The sequence below is a fragment of the Hydra vulgaris genome, chromosome 07 (assembly GCF_038396675.1).
Source record: "Hydra vulgaris chromosome 07, alternate assembly HydraT2T_AEP".
NCBI classification, from domain to species: Eukaryota; Metazoa; Cnidaria; class Hydrozoa; order Anthoathecata; family Hydridae; genus Hydra; species Hydra vulgaris.
This window is the reverse complement of record NC_088926.1, coordinates 35,280,892-35,287,192: the sequence shown is the minus strand read 5'-3', so window position 1 is coordinate 35,287,192 and position 6,301 is coordinate 35,280,892.

The window sequence follows — 6,301 nt, the reverse complement described above, 5'->3', positions numbered from 1 at the left end:
CTTTAAATTTACTATGAGAATATATATATATACTACATCAAAAAATAAAACATACAGTTAATTTCCAAACATACAAGTCTTTTTATTTCAATCAAATAATAAATAACATAATTAATATTTACATATTAATTAGTAATTGCTATAATATATAATAATATTAAAAATAAAGTTTATAAAAAAAATTATTTAATTAATAAAAACAAAAAAACATAGTCAAAGAAAAAAACATACATCAAAAAATAAAACATACACCTACGAATTATATATATATATATATATATATATATATATATATATATATATATATATATATATATATATATATATATATTTATATGTATATATATATATATATATATATATATATATATATATATATATATATATATATATATATATATATATATATATATATTAAAAGTATATGTGTAAAACCTATCAACTATGGTGAATGTTCAGTCAACAGAATTTAATGTTTTCAAAGCAGAGCAAGAAAAACTAATCAAAGCTCTAAACATGACTATCGAGGATCTAAAAAATCTAAACTTACTGTTATCAGAAAAATTAAAAGTGCTTGAAAATGTAGAACCTATTAAATCAGCACCCTTAGTATCATGGGCAAGCATTGTAAAAGGAAAAAATACAACTAAAAAATCAGTAGAGCAACTACACCTAATAGATGTCGTTACAGCCCAAAAAAAGGAGAGAGAGAAACGTGAAATTAATGTAATAATATTTGGCATTAATCCATCAAAAGCATTAGATAAACCAAGTGCGATAAAGGAGGATAAAAATTCAATTCAAGAAGTTTTTAACTCTTATAATATAAATGTTGACGTTAAACAAATTAATAAGCTCAAATCGAAAATAGAAGATCAACCACCTTTTGTTGTTGTTTTAAATAATAAGATCGATCGGAATTTAAATTTAAAAGCAGCAAAATTATCGAAAAGTTTGAGCGACTTTAAAAATGTTTTTATTAACCCTGACTTAACCGAGGCAGAAAGATATAAAGCTAAGTTGTTAAGAGATAAATGTAAAAATAAACTTATTAAATTCAGAATCTATGCTATATTGTTATGGTATTCGAAATGACAGAATTGTTAAAATCGTAAACAACAGGAAACTGAGTCACGGAAGTCTTTGTGTAGCGGAACTTGTATATTCGTCACGTGAACCATTTATATCTAAATCGAATAAACAGAACAAAATAATTTGTACTACACAATGTCGTAATAAATCAACTAATTCTAAATTAATGAGTTGTATTAGTAATGACGAAACTTCTTCAAACCCATGTTTAAAAAATTATGTATATTTTCTAAATGCAAGAAGTCTTACAAAAAAGTTGCACGAATTTTATGTATTTACGGAGGCAAATAAACCTGCCGTTATTTGCGTTTGCAGTAAAATATCAGACTCTATTGTTTGTCCGAAAGATTACACTATCTATCGTAAGGATTGCATCAAAATTGGCGGAGGAGTAGCTATTTATTGCAGAAATGACATTAAATTGGAACAAGTCCAAATAACTTAAACTGACACGGATATCGACATGGTCTGTATAGACTTAAACTTTAGGTCCCGTAACCTCCGTTTAATTACATGCTACCGCCCACTTTCTTACATCCCAGTTATAGCCTTTTTTATAGAAGCCCTCGACACTGTGCGCGATTTTTTTTGAATGAAGGCCGATTTAAAAAAAATATGGCGGTTTAGTAAAATAGAAAAATGTTGTATAGCTTTGCTAAGACTTAGTATATAATTAGTAAACATTCTACTTGCATTTTTTTGATGCATTATTATAAAATTAGTTATTTGACGTTAAATTAACAACTTTTTTATAAGCTTAAATTGTTTATTAAAATGAATAAAAACATTTTAAATCAAAATTTTATATATATAATATATAAGAAATAATAAGTAATGAGAAAAATACACCAATAAAAAACCAAATTTTTTTTTACTAAAGATAAAAAAAAAATTTTTACATAAGCTTTATTTCTTTCAATTTGGTTTCTTTATTACTTTTGGGAGTGTGAAGTAATGCAAAGTTCTTTAAAAAAATGTTTGCTAATGTTTGGCATTGTTTCTTTGCAATAGAAAAACTGTACTTCTCTGCAATAAATGCAAACTGTCGTATAAGAAATGTTCGGCAAACTCTTTTATCTAATAAAGAAAAAAATATGTAGCAAAATAAGGACCACTGAGATAGAGTATCTGATGGAATAGTTAATCCTCCTCTATTTAAAGTATTCAAATAAGTTCCATATTTTTCATAATATGTAGCTGTATCTTCTTCATTTTCTTTAGTAGAACACTTTTGAACATAACTAGCAATATAGACAATAGCATATAAAATGTCTATATTTATAGTATCTTCTAGATCTACTTAATTGTAAATTATATCAATTTCCCTATCATTTAAATCTTCAAGACATAAAAGACAGTCATGGCCATCATTTCCTTCTACATCAATATTCAGTTGTAGCACCAGCTTAGCGTGTTGAATACTTTTTTGATAACTGATTTAGCTGTTATAAAGTAAGTACCACCAGAGCCTTGCCTTTGTTTTCCAAAGCATTTTGTAATTGGACCAAGCTAAAATAACATATTCATTTCCACTTGATAATTTTATACAATGATTTTGTATAAAACCATTGGTTTTATACAATGATTTTGTATAAAACCAACCTAAAATAACATATTCATTTCCACTTGATAAAAGATGACAAGACAAATCAACTAGGTCACGACAAGTATGTGAAAGAGCATTGTTTGTATTTCTCGTAAGCTGGCGAACACGTTTACCTGATGTTGGTTTCATATTTTCAGCCATTGTTGCAATAGCGAGCAACTTTTTTAAATTAATGTCATCTGAAGATTACATTACGCGACTCATCCCTAAATCTATTTTCCAAAATTCTATAATTAACTCCAAAAAAATAATAGTACCCTTGACACTTTCTTGTTCTATTTTAGGATGAGTTTTTAGAGCTGCAACTGTCTCTTCACTAAATATTTGTAAACAAGTGCTTACTTTTTGTCATTCTATTGGTTTAGGATTTATTGATGTTTCAGTCAATCTGGATAACTTTATTAGCTGGTTTTTTCCAAGTGTATATAAGTTAATTAAATCTCTCCAATTTGGAATGTGAGTTATTTCATTATGAATAAACTGCAACTGACCTAGTTTTTCTGTTAGCCAATTGTTTCTTATGCACTTCAAAAGATGAACATAGTCATATAAAATATAAGAACCATTTTGACATAACCAAGGTTTTCCCTCTACTGTTTTGAATTTAGAAAAAAAGCTTTGGTTAACTTTATTTCCATCTGTAATAATTGCAATTACTTAACTATTACACGTAGAAGTTTTATTGTGTCTACAATTACAAATAAATGATTTCAATCAGTCAAAAAAAAATACAGAATCCTTCTATGACTTCGTTAATGCTGACATTGATGGTTTTCAATCTTATTTATCAAATATAAATTGGAACTTCGAGTTTTCCTTTGTTTTCACAGTTGAGGATTATTGGAACATTTTTTTGCGATCACTTTTGCAATGGTATTTACCAATTTGTTTCAATTAGAAAGATTCATCTGGTCAAAAAAAGAAATCGCTACCCAAGGTTTATTAGGAAAATGTTAAGTCGTAAAGCATTCTTATGGAAAAGATGGTCAAATACTAAAGTCATTACACACAAAAAGGCATATAACAAATACGCTAGTAAATGTAAAGAAACAATACACACTTACTAAATAAGAGTCGAGCTTAAACTAGTAAAGAAAGCAATAATAGAAAACTTTTTGGTTATGCTTATCAAAAACTCAATATTTCTAAAAACAGTTATCCTCTTAAAGAAAAAACAATAATGACGAAATAACTAGTAGTAACTAAGAAATCGCTGATGTGTTTAACAAACACTTTGGCAGTGTCTTTAGTTATGTTAATGGTTCAATAGGTATTGAAACAGTAAATTTTCCAACAGAAGCAGTGTATAAATCTTTAACGGAAATTAAAGCTAGTACATCGTATGGTCCTGATGGCATACCTAACATACTTCTGAAAAATTCATTTATTGTGTATTCCGCTTTCCTTTATATTTGATGTTTTAAGTCTAGTTCTTTACCTAATCAATGGCGCCATGCTTTTGTCTCTCCAATTTTTAAAAAAGGATCTACTGCGGATCCAAATAATATAAATCCATCTCATTGATATGCACTTGTTATCGCATCATGGAAAGAATGATCGGTATGCATGTTATAGAGTACCTAACTCAACGTAGCCTAATAACTCATAATCAACATGATTTCCTGAACAATCACTCCACCTGCACAAATCTCCTAGGATCTGCAAACGATTGTTTGGTCGGTAGTTCTCTATCAAACTCAATACATATTGTTAGTGGAGTTCCACAGGGTAGTGTGTTAGGTCCCACATTGTTTCTACCATGACATGGATCTAAGCCAGGATTTTGTTTATGCTCTAAATAGACTCGTATTATGGGCAGATTTGTGGCAACTAAAAATTGCTTGTAGTAAGTGTTTTTCACTTAGAATAGCATCTCCCTCAGGTATAAAGGTTAACTATAAATTAGGTGAGTGTACTTTAGCTTGGTCCTCCAACCCAAATGATCTATTAGTTACAATGAACTGTAACCTTAATTATAAAAAACATATTTCTAAAGTCATCAATCAAGCTAACTCTAGAGCATACTTAATTTTGAAGTGTTTTAAAACTCGCGACCCTTGTATCCTAGTTAGAGCTTTCACTACTTATATACGACCAATTTTAGAATGCTCTCCAGTTTGGTCGCCACACCAAATTGGATTGATTAAATCAGTTGAAAGTGTCCAACGAAAATTTACTAAGAAAATTTGGAACCTTAGAAATTTGTCCTATCATAATAGACTACAGTTGCTTGGTTTAAAATCGCTTGAGGTTCGGCACCTTAAAATTGACTTAGTACCGTGTTTTAAAATTTTCCGTAAACTTATTTGTACAGATCAATCTTTGTTCTTTGAGATTGACAACTATAGCCACACCCGGGGTCATATTATGGAAAAATATGACCCCGGGTGTGGTCATTGTGGAATCCGAGGTCATATTGTGGAACAATATGACCTCGGATGCTGTGAATGCAAAAAATATTTTATCATTTAAAAATAAGATTAACTCTTTTGACTTAAACGAACATTTATTCAAAAAGGAACAACTATTTGTTTCTTTACAATTTTTTTTCTTTATGATATTTGTAATTTTATAATTTTGTTATTGGTTTTGTAGTGGTGCATTTTCTTTTAAATTTATTTATAGGCACGCTGTTAGTGTCCACCTTTGCATGGGCCTTCGTGTCCTTTAGAACATGTATTTGATGTTTCTAATACATATCTATCTATCTATCTATTTATAGAGAGTTTTTGTCTGTCATTATTGTCACCCATTTTAACAATTTAATGCAAACTTTAGTGACTGGAAAAATATTTGATTTGGAAAAACTGTATACAAACTTGCTACCATGTTTCATCATTCCGAAAAATAATTTAGCACCTTGATGATAATGAACCGAATAATAACAATTTTTTCACGATTTTGTTAGTATTTCAAATCCATGGCGCAACAAAAAGGTAGTGGAGGCAGCCACCTCCAGGCGCCAGCCTGAACGGTAAGCATTTTGATAAGGTCAATACATTTCAACTTTTTCCCCTTATGACTTTATGTTTGTATTGGTTATTATGGGGAATACAAATTTGTTTTAAAACTGGTATGCTGTTCTGGTGACCTACAGAACAGCATACCAACACTTTCTAATGTCTCAAAGCGCACAATCCGTCACAGACTTTCTGCGGAATTAAACTTACCTGCACGAAGGCCATTTAAGAAGCCATTAGTAACTGAAAAGATGAGAAAAAAGCGCATTAAGTTCTGCAAGAAGCATCAAAACTGGACAGAAGAGCAGTGGACACAGGTGATTTTCAGTGATAAGTCTATGTTTCGTCAGTTCTCTGATGTTAAGCTTTTTGTTCGTCGACCTACTAGTTCTAATCCTACCAATCCTAAATACACATGCAAAACTGTGAAGCATTCACCTTCTGTAATGGTGTGGGGTTGTTTTTCTGCTCATGGCCTCGGAGATTTATACTTTTTGCCCAAAGGAGAAACTATGAATGCAAAAAAGTACCTCAACATTTTGGATGAATCTCTAATCAATTTCATGATTATTTATCAGTGCACAGTTTTTCAACAAGATTCAGCACCATGCCACACCGCGAAGTCTGTGAAGCAGTGGCTTGG